Source organism: Triturus cristatus, chromosome 12 (genome assembly GCF_964204655.1).
Source record: "Triturus cristatus chromosome 12, aTriCri1.1, whole genome shotgun sequence".
Taxonomy (NCBI): Eukaryota; Metazoa; Chordata; class Amphibia; order Caudata; family Salamandridae; genus Triturus; species Triturus cristatus.
This window is the reverse complement of record NC_140595.1, coordinates 658147485-658162283: the sequence shown is the minus strand read 5'-3', so window position 1 is coordinate 658162283 and position 14799 is coordinate 658147485. Positions and strand designations below refer to the sequence as shown.

At 44.5% G+C, this 14799-nt stretch overlaps 2 protein-coding genes across 7 annotated transcripts in view; both read left to right on the top strand.

The window, feature by feature from the left end:
• The window catches only part of GSE1 (Gse1 coiled-coil protein), a 1027427-nt gene that overhangs the window by 230876 nt on the left and 781752 nt on the right, over window positions 1-14799 (top strand). The gene's annotated exons all lie outside the window — the stretch shown is intronic.
• Window positions 13315-14799, top strand: part of LOC146776491 (uncharacterized) — a 131150-nt gene continuing 129665 nt past the window's right edge. The window contains exon 1 of the mRNA XM_085639751.1: window positions 13315-13438. The gene's annotated coding sequence lies outside the window, so the exon portion shown is untranslated. The remainder of the gene's footprint in view (window positions 13439-14799) is intronic.

Here is a 14799-nt window from a genome sequence, read left to right as displayed (position 1 = left end):
ATCATCAGGTGAATCATTGATTGACAAGGTGTCTAGCATGCACACAGCGTGCTTCCAAGCTATCTAGTGTGCACACAGTATGAATGAGTAGGGAACTAGTGTGTATATAGTATTATGATTGAGACACGCAACATGCACACCATATGAAACTTGTGCGTCCCCTGTATATACGGTATGATCAATTTGGTATCCAACATGCACCTAACATGGCTGTAGAGATATATTGTATAGATACAGCACAATTGATAAAAGGTGGACACACAACAAATCAGTCAGGTATATAGTATGCACACATTATTGAAGAGTTGTCAAGTATGTACTCAGTGTGATTGATGCACTTATCTCACACACACACACACAAAAATGCACGGTCATGTGACTGGCACCCCCTCCCTTACTGGACGTTCAGAGGCACCAGCATGCGCAGGAAAGGCCAAAATATGGTTGAAGGAGTTTTGCCTGGTCCTGTTGCCTGCTTTGTGTAAATTAACTGAATCTTCAATTTGGAGCAGACGGAGGCTAGCTGCCCCGCCAGACCGCCATCCCTACCACCACGGTATTCTGGTGACCGTGACCGTCGGTCAGGTCGTCACAGCCGTCACACCACCCCCACTACCACCACACTCCAAAATGAAACGCAGGCAGCGTTGGTTTTTATGGCAAGGCAATGATCAAGGCATATTGGCATCGCTAGTAGCATCTACTTACTAGTACAGTACAGAGTACTACTAACCGAGTTAGTACTTAACTTGTCTTACCGTTATCTGTGGTGGGCCGGCCGGCAGGGACTGACTCTGGACACACTAACACTGGTTTCACGGCGCACCCACGGCCTTTCTTTAATAACTGATTAGGCCTGCCTGGTGCTGCTTAATACTACCAGTCACAGTACTGTAGTGGATGTGGCCGCTGATCGATGCCCTCACAACGCCACAACGCGATGACTCGTGGTGAGCTGCCTGATGCACGCTGCGGTGGTTAACCGTTATGCTGAGGCCTGAGACGTGGCAAATTTGCAATGTGAAAAAAATCTGCGCAGTGCGCACGTTGCCACACAGCCCGCCCCTACCTCATCATCACCAAAATCCAGCCCAAACCAGTGTCCTCCGGCCCGCCCACCACAGGCAAGTGGCTAAGGCAGCCGCGGCACGCTGTGCGGTGCCGCCATTAACCTAGTTATATTTAATGAATAAGAATCTCCTCTGGGCTGGGGCGGGGCTCAGGGCAGTTTAAGTGTCCCACACTCAGCAGCACTTTTAAACGACGGCTGCTCGGGAGATGTGAAAAACACATGCGGCTGCACGAGAGAGAGAGGACAGCACAGAAGCAGGTGTACAGTAATAAGTTAAATTGATTAATGTGACGTGAACAGTGCGAAGCAGGTGTACAGTAATAAGTTAAATTGATTAATGTGACATGAATGGTGCGCCTCGTGCGCGCAGTGCAGCAGATGCGTGTAGAGTCAGAGTCGGACTGTAGACCCGGCCCTGTCAAGTAAGTGCCGGTGCTAAGCACCGGAAAGCACCGGCACAAATTAAGCCCTGCCTGGGGCGGAATCCAAGTTAATAACACATATCAATGTGGGGGGGAGGTCCAAGGGAAACATTTTTTTGTAAAAGATAGACCAGCAGGTTGTGTTTTCCCTAGAGAACAATATAATAAACACTGAAACAACCCGGGTCTTAAGCTGAGTAAAGATTCAACACTAACAGGCCAGAGTATTCCCCATTCTTGATCTGACAGCTCTATAAGAGAGAACCTCCTTAAACAGGACCCATCAATCACTTAAGGTGGTTAGTTTTTATCATCATTTGGGTCTGTGCACTTCAACATGCCGAACCAGTTCCTGAAATAGCGATCTGGTCACGTGCAAAGAAGATGCAACAAAAGAGGGTTGTCGTCAGATCTCCCAAAGATTTTGTCAGGGATAACATTGTACCCATAGATCAATGAAGGAGATCCTAAAGTCAGCAGTATTAAATAATAATAGTGTGAACTAAAAATGGCTAAGGGTGCTCAAAAGTTCTTTATTGGTAGAGAACCCCTGTCATATGTAAAAAGCAATATGGCAATCCAGCATAAATAAGTTTGTCATTATGCTAATGTCCATAGCAAAACGGTCAACATGTTTCTGCCCATTTTAGATCAAAAAGTATCAGGGCTTTCATCAGGACCTATGATACTGCTGTAGTTCAATGTGAAAACGTGAAAAAAGAAATCCAAAAGGGAGTTTGTGTGACTAAAATATTCCTACCGCACCGGTTAGTTCAGAAGCAATCAAAACCGGGTACCCATATAAATTGGGTGTTGCCCTCACCTCAACCTGGTCTCAACTCAGAGAAAGGGGCCCCGCTCTATCCGTCGGTACCCCGGTACATATGACAGGGGTTCTCTACCAATAAAGAACTTTTGAGCACCCTTAGCCATTTTTAGTTCACACTATTATTATTTAATACTGCTGACTTTAGGATCTCCTTCATTGATGAATGGGTACAATGTTATCCCTGACAAAATCTTTGGGAGATCTGACGACAACCCTCTTTTGTTGCGTCTTCTTTGCACGTGACCAGATCGCTATTTCAGGAACTGGTTCGGCATGTTGAAGTGCACAGACCCAAATGATGATAAAAACTAACCACCTTAAGTGATTGATGGGTCCTTTTTAAGGAGGTTCTCTCTTATAGAGCTGTCCGATCAAGAATGGGGAATACTCTGGCCTGTTAGTGTTGAATCTTTACTCAGCTTAAGACCCGGGTTGTTTCAGTGTTTATTATGCGGAATCCAAGTTGCCATGGTCTTAAAATTTTATTTTCCTTCTAATAAATTGTTGAAGAAAATCTGCTGACACGCCTAATTGACGTCTGAACAGGAAAAATCAAAGTCAGTGAATGACAGAGTCCAGTGACATGAGGTCCCCCTGCACCTGCTGAGCATAAATGCTCATATATATACGTTCATAAAACAAATTTATAGGTGTTTACATGCCAAGCTCCAATGGAGATCACATGGCTGAAATGCAAAGAAAGAGGTATTGCTGGTGTGAAAGAGTGAAAGAAACCCAGGTGAGAGAGTATATCCGACCTTCAAGCTCCTTGAGAATTCATGCTTGCTGTTGACAAGCATTGAACAAAAACAGTAGTTCTAAGGCAAATCGGAAGACTTTCACACAGTTCAGTGGTGACCATTTAGTTTTTTTTTTATTTCAATAAGACTTTATTGAGATTTTGTCATATACGAAAGCCAAAAAAAAAATAAACAAATAGAGATCAACATATAACATGCACCTCGTCTCGCATGATGTTACAGGGCAGCGCCTGTTGGTTGTACAAATTGAGGTACAGTTTTTTTTTATTTCCTTTTTAGGTTGCCCCCCCACCCTCTGTTCTCGTAAAAGGTCACAGATAGGTACAGGGAAGAAGGGATCAGAGCGGAGAGAAGGGACCATTTTACCCGCCGCTTGCAATGAAATTTTAATTCTCAGCTATGATGACATACGCACTGACATTTGTAAAAGTAGATTTACCGTCCCCAATTTTCACTCCAGTGGGACTGGTCTGAAGGCCTTCACAGGAGTCAAAGATTGAAATGTCATCTGGAAGCACACATTTAATAGCATGGAGTAGCCTCAAAACTTCTTCGTCAAACACTGAAACAAACTCGGGCCAATGGAACTCCTTCATCTGCAAGCCTGGGACAACTGGCGGCTGAAAATAAGAATGAAATAGGGATTGTGGTGAAAGGTCAGGGTGCTGAATTCAAGAAAAAAGAGGCCAAAAATTAGTTTTGAACCATGCATTGTTATACATTTTCAGTTGATCCCTGAAGCAGAGAACATCTTCTTGAAAATCAGACTTCGACCTCTGTAAATCTTGATTGCAACAGCGCAGGCACTGCATGTGCTCTAGCTTGTGAGAGATATTGTATTTAACAAGGGGCTTGCAGTCCGCCCATTGATTATCATTTGTTAGTTTTACTATCATTCTTTATTGCTGCTTTCTAATTGGCCAGCGCCTACTGGCTTCGCTTTCTCTTCTTTTGGCTGGAGCATGGACCAAGTACTCATTGCCTCAGCTTGATTGCTGTCTTTCTGCTGAAAGTGCTGTGATTGGAGTACTACTTTTATTTTTTCTTATTTCCTCTCGTCCTTGTTGCCATTTGTAACTATGGTTTTACTGTGCCACACACACTTAAAAGAAGTATTTTTCTCCTTTGAAATCGATGTTTATTGTGACAACAGATGTTATCTGCTTTTATTGTGAGAACAGATTCCAACTGCTTCCAAATGTATTTTCATTAAGACATGGGCTCAATTGCTTTCTTTATGAGATTGGATTTTTTTTGCCAAATGTGTTTTTTTTTCATCTTCAGGCATGGGGAGATTAATTTGCTCAGAATCATAGGGGTTTTGTGCTGAGACCTAACAAGTATTGACAAAGCCAATAGGTCTCGCCTTTGAGAGTATTGACGCTGCATTTGTCTTTTGTTCATGCTGCACAGCATGGGCATTGCTGACTTTGGCAATGATTTGTAGGCATGCTGTATATCAGTGTGCCTGCTGTGCAGTATGGCTAAAAATAATACTAATAAATAGACTATGATGCAACCAGTCCTAATGCACTTTAAAAAGTGCATTTGCCATGACTACATTATAGCACTTTCTTAAATTTGTTTTAGCCACATTGTAACGCATCAGTACTGCTGTACAGCATTGCTACCAAACATTGCTAAAGCCGAAAGCTCTCATAGGAAAGACCTTTTGGCTTTGGCATTGATTGTTCCCTACTCTTGACAGGCCATAAGTTGTTCTTTTTTCAGCAACTCTGAGAGCCACACTTTGAGAGTTCTCAGATTTTTCTTGATAAGAAACCGGTTGAGAGGTGAGTTTCTGTCAAGAACTTCACCTGTGCCAGATATAAGGTCACTAGAGGCATAATTAATATGACTATACTTCTGATTGAGCAAAAAGAGCAATTGGTTGTTCACTTGCTATTGCAATGGCTCCAACTTAGATCCAACACATGCAAACAATGGCTCCAACGCTGATCCAACACATGCAAACAATGGCTCCAACGCTGATCCAACACATGCAAACAATGCTTCCAACACTGATCCAACACATGCAAAGAATGGTTCCAACGTAGATCCAACACATGCAAACAATGGCTCCAACGAAGAGTCAACACATACGAACTATGGCTCTACTGCACATCGAACGCATAAAAACTATAATTCCGATGTGGATCAAACACATGCAAACAATGTCTCTAACATAGATCCAACACATATGGAATATAGCGCCAATGTAGATCCAACCCACTCAAACTATAGCTGCAATGCGGATCCAGCGAACGCAAACAATAGCTCTAATGTGGATCCATCGCATGCACACAATGGCTCCAACGTAGATCCATGGCAGATGTTACCTTTGCTCTGTCCGGTGATTCAGCCTCTTATTGATGTTTGGGAGCTGTACACCCCGATGTCACTGACTGACCGACAGTTACCGATGTCCACCCTTGAGTTTTACCACTCTCCACGTTACTTTGTAATCGCATTAAAGGTGTCGCATAGCATAACCCTTCTGAGGATATTCATCTGTTCGGTATCTCTTTAACAGCACAGAATGTCAAGCAAGCCTCAGAGTTTTTGTCTATCCTAGAGGTGCACTCGTATAGCTGTGTTTGATTGTGACCTGTGTTTTATGCAACATGTAAATTCTGTTTACGTAAACGCCCTGTGAATACAGTGGAAACTAGCCTCTAAGCTGTTGTTCCTCTCCTGAGAAGTTAGCACACAAAGGGCATGTTGACTTGGTGCATGGGTATGCCAAGCTGCCAATGAGTCCCATGTCCTGGGTTTTTTAGCCAAAGTCGTTTTGCATGAAGGGACTTTTCACTGCCAAACTTTATATAATGAAACTACAAATTCCAACAAGCGCCACAACTGACAGTAGGTGTCACCAATGACATGTAGGAGCATGACATGGATGGGTTTAATATGTCCTTATAGCCTACTGGGCAATAGCGGTTGTTAAAGGCCCTGAACCCAGGTTATAGCTTATAACGAGGAAGAGGGCCATTATCAACTGGTATAGCCCAATGCAGAAGGGCAATGAGGTTCTTAGAGCATTCAACTGTCTGAAGATAGAGTGTTCTAAATTAAAAAGGGAGACATATAAATACAAACAGTGGAATGAAGCAGCAGAAGGTTTAAATCAGTCATGATTAAACCTGAGCTACTTCATTGTCTTCAGTGGAGCGCCCGACATTCCAATGTTCTAAAATAATTTAAAGAGCCCTCTTTGGACAGACCTGCCTACTTCCTAGATATAGGCACCTTCTACCTGTCCTTGTAAGTCTGTAAGTTATTTTTGTCACAAGCATGGACGTCATTTAGGGGTTTCCAGGGGTCTCAGCTGGGACCCCTGGTTTGCCTCTTGCTAACCCTGGTACTGCTTTTGTGACCCCCTGGCCTCAGAGGTGGCAAAATCAGTGCCTGGAAAACAGGGGCGGCTCTTCCTAATGGACGCTGGTTGGAGCTCCACTTGCCTGGTTTCTGTGAACCTTTTTATTATACTAATAGTGAATAATAATATTCACTATTAGTGTAATAAAAAAAAAGGAGTACATTAGCTGGAATATGACCCTATCTGGAAGCTTAGGTAAGTTAAAAAGAATGCTGTTAAATGTATGCTGTATGCATGCTTGTGGGTGAGTGTGTGTTTGTGTGCCAGAGTGTGTGAATGTGTTAGTATGTGTAAGCATGTGTGTGTGAGTCAAAGTAAAGGTCAAGTGGCGTGCAATGTCACTTCCGCTACTCCTGGCATTTGGTGAATTGACATCCATGGTCACAAGGTACTTAATAGAGGTGGGGGCCGGTTTTAGTACTCAAGGCGGGGGCTGGGGTCAGGTAGGTTTTGGGCAGGGGGCTGAGTTTTAGGAGTTTCAGGGCTGGGGGACAATTTTTAGGGCTGAGTGCGGGGTGGGCTGGGGTCATTTTGTGGGGCTGGGGTCTGTGTTTTTAAGGCTGAGGGTAGGAGGTCTTGGTAATTAATAGGGCTGGGGCGGGTAGATTAGAACACAGGTGGGCCGGATATTAGGGCTCAGGGCAGGGGGGCTGGGGTGGGATCTTTCTTTACCCCGCCTATGCCTTTACCAAACATGAAACATGCCTTTACAACGAAAATCCGTTGTAAAAGCATGCGTGGTAAAGACACAGTTGTTGATCGCGTGGTTAAGGTTTGCATGGCTTAGGCATGCGTTGCTGTGTCATACAACCATCTTCTGCATATATGTTCACGTGCTGACCTCATCACTTATTTCTCATTTACTCTCTATCTTTCCTTCTTCCTTCTCTTCCTCACCCTTCCCTTTTCCTTCACTTTCTACTGCCTTCTCATCCCTTTTCTCTCTCTTTCCCTCTGTGTCTATCTCTTTGCCTCTCCCGTACATTTTAGGCACGTCTGCATCAGCAGCTGCTCTGCACTTGTATAAAGTTTCCAACACCCCTCCGGCCTCCGCCTGATCCCCCACAATCACATCTGCTGCGGGATCCTCATTTCATAAGGACAGCTGAGGCCCAAGACACACTGTAAGGGAGTAGGAGAACGTGAAGCCCGTGCACGAGGACGTCCGCGTGCACCTGTTACGTCCCTGCAGTTGATGTCATTTCGGCGCGATACTGTGCAGCGCAAGAGCTTGGAGCAGATGGTACGGGACTGTGTGTGACACCCAGGGCACAAGTCCTAAAAAAAGAAGTGGGGGAATGCTGACGTCACGACAGGAAGTGATGTCACGAAAGGTGGCTTGCACCATCAGACTCATTGCCTCCCCTCGCTCACCCCTTAGAAGTGATTGCATCAGAGAAGCCAGCGCGTGAGCAGCATTCTGCATGAGCTCCGATCTCGCCCGAGAGAGGCCAGAGAGGGAATGTGTGGCTCCATTTGCTCCAGTTATCGAGCTCCCGGTAAAATAAGTGGGGGGACGCCGTCCACCCGCGTGGTACCCCAACTCGAGCCCTGGTGACACCGATCTGTTACGTCTGGTGTGCGACACAATACACCTGCAGTGGACACCCTCTCACAAGTCCAAGCCCCAGCACACTTGCCACATGCAGATATGCTGTTGGAATTTTTGGGTAGCGAACGGAGGACTAATCGGGGTCTAAAACAGCAGGCAGAAAAACACATGCAGGAGAAATGACCCTAGGTTTCTTTGTCTACTGTGAGTTTGTCAATGCACGCACACCTGCATGTATAGTATTTACTGAATATCACGGGGGACTGGAAGTGGTTTTCCGTACTAAGATGGTTGTCAAGTAGAAACAGAGCAAGGGGACTTCTCATTTGCAAAACATTTATTTTTGTGAACTAGAGACGTCCTGTACTAACAGTTTTAGCATGTGCCAACCCTATGGTTTGGTAAATCAGTGGGTTTGTGAATGCAAAAGCTCTTTTTAAAATGTATAAAGCCATTTAACGATTTGGAAAAAGGTTTTCCGAATCTTTAGATTGGTTTAGGAAACCATCAGGACTCTTGCAGTTGATGGTGTTTGTTTAGGGTGTTCCTTCCAAATACTGATTTCCTTATGGTATGTATTAATGTTTTGCTACCACAATCCAGTTGCAAAATACTCATATTTTACGGACACCTCAAAGGAGGTTGCAACCCAATTGCAAATGGGTAGGGGGTCACCAAGGAGCCTCTTCCCCATTGTGAATATTTAATAAAATATTTTTTAGGAGTAGCCAGTGGTCCATGGGAGCATTGCTTACTTATAAAACATGTTTGTAAAACATTTAATTTTTCTTTTTAAAAACAGCCAGTTTCCCGTTTAGAAAACTGGTCTGTATTTAAAAAATATATTGTTTTATTGAAAAGCAATCACAGGCACAATGGAGGCTGTTGTGGCTGTGCTTGCAGTCAATCGTAGTGGGTCGCAATTTGCAACCTACCTCATTAATATTTATGAAGTAGGTCGATTTGCGACCCTCAACATTTGCGTATTTTGTGAACCAACCTATTAATACTTGGGTCGCCCATAGTTAAAACTTAAATGCATGAGGTAAAAGTTGATATGCAAATTGCAACCACTTTTACCAATGTATTTTCAGTACATGAAGAGGCCCCGTATGTTGTGCTTGTTGCTTTTTGCACTGTTGTGCTCTTACAACACCATGCTTAAAAAACCTATTCTTCAAGCCGAGGATGGATACGAATTTGAAGGGGTGTATTCAAAGTAATTTATAAGAGTGTAAACATATTTGTAATTTTGAAGTCATTATATTTTTGTATTAATCTGTATATATAGAAGTTTATAATTCATGAAAATGGAATTTATATTTTACCTATTAGTCCTGCATCAGATCACGCAAAAATTAAAACCCTTGAAGGGGGGCATGCTGCTGCTCGGGCTGTTCATGGGAAGATCACAGCCTTGAGTAGAATCCTGGAGATCCGTCTCAGTCATGGAGCTGGGTAGCCATGGGCCCTAGTGCAAGCAAAGTAACTGGGCCCCCTCACTAGGGTTTCATCTTAGTCTGCCAGCTGCCCCGGCAGAGTGTGCATCTGCCCTTTCAACACTCACTACTATTATCTTGCACTCACTATTGTTATTTCCACTCCTTCCACTGGGTTTCTACAAGTCATAACCCTAAAAACAATGACCAAAGCCAATAGATTTGGCCCTTGTAAAGTGCATGCACACAAAGACACACAATCACACTTCTGTCCTCACGTAAGCACATCCCTCATGCTGCACGCACACAGGCACATACCTCACTCTGCAGTCACACAGGCACAACTTTCAAGCTGTAGACACATCGCCCTGACGCACAAAAGACAGTGTTAATCATGCACTCGCACAGGTGCATCCCTCACAATGTACTCACAAATCATGGTGGCGTTCCTTGCACTCACATGAGCACACTATTCACACACCGATACATCGCTCACTAGGAAGGAGGAGAGGTTGGATAGACTGTGGCATGGGGGACACAGTATGGATATCGGGTGCATTGGTCCACTAGTGTAAAGCTCTGGAAGTAAGCTGCACTGAAGACTGACAGTCCGCTGAGGGTATCTAATCTCCCATCAGCCACACTTGGACCAGCACTGCAGACTATGTGAGCGTGATCTTTGCAGACTTTTGTGGGAATGAGTCTTGGCATCAAAAAAATTCCCACTTGTTTTCTAAAAAAACTATGTGGTGGTTGTCTATGTAGCACAAGCATATGCTACAAAAAGAAAGTTAAAAGAAAGAATATACCAACTAAATGTGGAGGGCTGTGCTTCAATAAAACTGAATGCACTGATTTGCCATACTACAAAAGTAAAAAATGAAAGAGTATGCAGAATACTGTTTCAAGATGGTGGCAAGGTTTTGAAGCTTGCAGCAGTGATGCCTGGCACTCTGCATAAGACAGTTGTGGTCCAGTAATGATGGCAGTGGAGCTGCTGGTACTCTCATTGGTCAATTAGCACTGGTCTGCATTTGCAGGTGAGCTGCTGGGGGATGAACTAACATCTCCTGAGGTCAGGTTTCTCGAGATGCATAGTGACACAGAGTAAGCCCGTAAAATACTGTTACACAGACTACCTGAAGACCAGTGGCTGTTGCTGGACAGAGCCAAATGCTGGCAGCAATGACAATGGCTGAGGAGGACTGACACTCAGTATAATTATATGTATGCTGTACTGAAGAGCTGAATTATATGTGAATGACACTCTGTCTGATGAATAACTGAAGTGGGTTTATTGAAACCCCATTTTCTTCATGCAAGATTGTATACTGTGAGAAAACATGAGGCTTGTGAGACAGCTAAAACCTTTTTTTAGGTCAGACCTAAAACACCCAGAAATAAATGGAGCACAGAGAGCAGGAGTGCAGGGGATCTCTGGCTCACACACGAGACACACAGCTCTGGCCAGGAGCATCACAATATTCCCTAAAAGACATGGAACACACGTGCAAGCCTCCTTGAAAGGCAATGCAACAAGTGTGGCACAGGGAAGCACCATTTAATGTCTCCCTTAGATACTACGAACAAATAGCATTTGTGTATATAAGTGCAAGCTTGACTCAAACACATAGTATGACTTTCACACACAAAAACAGGTACAGCACCAGGCAGGAGTACGTGTTTCCCTCTTACCCATGGAACACACAATGATCTGGCCAGAAACAATGCAAGCTTCCCAGTGTAAGCTTCTCTCACATGCAGCTCAGGTACAAGATGATCATCAGCAGTGCAAGCTAAGATATCCTCACATACAAAACAAGTATCACAGTGACACCAGCATCTAAGCTTCTTTCAGGCACAGAGTAAAATATGAGATGAGTGAGCCACTGAAGCCTGGGGCCAAATGCCAGGCTCTAGTTCAGCTCAAAGTCCTCTTGAGCCCTGGAGCCCAACATGAGCTGCGCTTTCTTGTGGCTTCTGCCTGCTCCCACGCTATAACCTCGTGCACCAAGATGAAAGACGAAGCGTTAAACTTTGATGTCTATTAGGACCAAGAAAGGGATACCAATCTAGGGACTGAATTACACAAAGTGAGACCAGAAAACAGGCTCAATCCCGGCTTGGCCACTTGACCAAATGGTGTGATCGCAGGCAATTATTTTATTTGATAAAGCCTCCTATTTTAGTTTTGTTATGGCATATGAGAATACCTTGTAGTACGTGTGATGGGGGGTCCTGTACTAAAATCTCTCTTGTGTTTGACTCAGTACTCTTTAATGGGACTTTGTGTAAAATCACAATTAGTTAACTAATGATATTGTTGGAGTGGGGGGGCATGAATGTTTCTAAGTTCATGTCTAAAGACTATCACTTTTAATAAAGGCTTCTGCATGCAGTGATGTCATCTGGTGTGCTAAGGTGAAACGCTTGTCAAGGAGATACATTTTTAAAAATATTTTGAAGTCCCTTTATCATACTTTTACCTAATATTTGTTGCACAGTTTCCATGCCAGATGTTCCCATGGCTCAGCTCATGCCTGGGCTCTTAGAGCCAAGATGGACTCCTAGAGCAAACACGGGCCCTTAACTCTGCTCTCCCTGTTCATGTGTTGTCTTGACCACCTCTGCTGCAGTGCTGTGTGTAACAGTTTCTCTAGTTCCCCCTCTCTCAGTATATCACTCTAGACGCAGCATCTTGTTTTCTGAGATTCTGACTGGTTTCCACGAGTCTCAGAAGGCTAAGTATTCCCATGTCTGGTTTTAAATAAGGATATGTATACATAAGCAGACTGCACTCTGCGAGGCACAGAGCAATGTTTCCCATGATATCAGCGCGTGGCCTCTTTTTACTTTTCATGGCTTTCCAGCAATGAAGATAGCAACATTACAGTTACCACAATCCAATGAATAAACTTGGACCTGGAACAATATAAGAGCTCTGCTGGAAGGACCAATTGTATAGTGAATAGTTTAGAAACAGCCGCTCTAAATCACGTCCGCTTCCAACACCAGCAGAAAGCCTCCAAGGCCACAAGAGGGCGCCAGCGGACCGGTAATACCTGTGTAAGACGTGTGAAACGATATGCACTCGGTACTTTCTTCGGTGGCTGTTGCAGGCACTGATCGTATTTACTCTAAACCTTTTGACCCGAGGCAAAAAATGGAGAGGTAGGTTTTGACGCTTTAGCTATTCTTTAATTCTAAAGTGTAGAAAATACATCCTGCCACATTTCAAATGTAAAGGATGGTACAAATGTTGAAGCAAAATCAACGTGATCAATCTTTCCGCAAAATAGTGAAAAATTAGTTTGTCCTACTTTTCTGTAAATGTGTTTTTTTCGCGGGCTATCTATATATATATGTCTGACATAGAAATATTTTTAACTAAAGAAAGTATTGCATAGGATTAGTTCTGGTTCCAAATTTAATTTCCATCATTTAAGACTCGGTACAAACGTCTTTCTGTAATGGTTACATCAGATTGGTCGCACACTGTTACACCTACCAGTCGTGTTCCCCCAATGAAAATGGCATTTTGGCAGTCCACACGGCACCCCTTTACACTGACCTGCTCCCTGCTGACGAGAGGCAACTACCTCGAAACACGTGTCCAGGGATGGCTAACGCAACACATACTGTTCTATTTACATTTCGTGGCATAGGCGTACCCGCCGTCGCCACTACATTTCCCACAGTCCTTTGGGGCAACTTGCTGGTGTGACGAGCAGTGTGCGACCTACTTTTCCACGTCTTTCTGTAATGGTGACTTTTGTAAAATCGACGAAGTGGGTGCAAAATGTGCCCCCGTGCGATGGATATCTCAGAAAGAGGCTGTCTGTCAGTTGCATGGGTGTGGCCTGTGCACATGAGGAAGCTAGTTTCTCCCTGTGCCTGCTCCATATTCCTGCTGATGGTGCCAGGGCAGAGGATTTTGGGAGGGGCCCACCAGAAACTGGCTCAGAGTGAGTATACTTCAAGGTGAGTATGCCCCTCATGCGCCTTCTGGGAACAGACTAAATGGTGGAGTTAGAAATAGTTCACCCACTATATTTAATAATTAATAAAAGTCCAGTTCAACGCAGAAGTATGACCTTTCATAAATATGGTTGGGGAGAGTCACTGCCCCCACAGCTCCTACCCCCAGCACCTCCGTCCGTACGCACTGCTTGAGGTGTGGATTCCTTGTATTGGTATTTTTGTTGAGATCGGGCCTGCCCTGGTGGTTTGTCCTAGACTGTTTCTGTCTTTGGATATTTAGAGAACTTTCTTTCGTTTGCATAAGGCTGTTCCTTGTCTGAGAGGGCGATTTGATCTATAAAATGGAAAACTAGAATGCAGGCACAAATAATTGCCATCGACTTAGCCTAATTCGCGCCTTCCACCCACCACTTTTTTGTTTTTCTAAGTGAATTTGAATGAGGCACAAGTTGGTTTAGTAATGAAACGGTGATAACTTTTTATGAGGTGCACCATCATGAAAACAATGATGGCGTCACAACCAGCCCCCTCCTTACCTTGCAGACAAGCTCACCATCTCTGGTGTTTCTTGGCTCACACACAGGCAAGACACCATCAGACTGCAAACTAAGAAGTATAAAAAGAACAAGCATTTGCAATGCTATCGGTCTCGCCTTTGGGACTTAAGTATTTAGCAGGCCCAGACTGGCCGTAACAGGCACCAGGCATTATCCGGTAGGCCGGAAGGGTGGGGGCGGTTTTGGCGCGGAGGGGTATTTTTGCAGCAGCATGTGCTTCCCACCAGCCCCCCCCCCCACCGAGGGCCCCCCGTGGCCAGTCCGACGTAATTGCCTGGACATTCTCAGTTCAGCCGTGGTATTTAGCGATGCTGCACATTATTGAGGGCACAACAACCTTTTCCAAAATGGAGCCTATGGCTTCTGTATTCCAGGCAGAGGGGTGGCCCAGCTGACGATGAAGGTGTGGTCTCCCTATGCAGGCAGCGGGGCTGGGAGGAGCGTAGAATAAGACTCTACCTTGCATTCATCATACGGCATACCGAAAAAAGATCTCCGTCGAAGTGACCCTTCGAGGGACCCGTTGGGCATTGCAGCACCGTCCCAATGAGGAGCAACAACCCTACGATGAAGCATGACATCCCTTTGGGATGTGTGAGGGCAACATGAAACAGTCCTGCTGACTGCCACCATACATATGCCCCTGTCTTGGACAACCTGTCGATACTCTCTCTTTCTTTTTAGGAACAGTGCCCTCATTTTTGGATTGTCTGGTACGCTGGAGCCTGGTGTGCGAATAGTGACTCCACAAGAAGGTTGGAGTCTGTTAGTGATTGTCAATTCCAGAGGTTGCCGTAGGTAAAA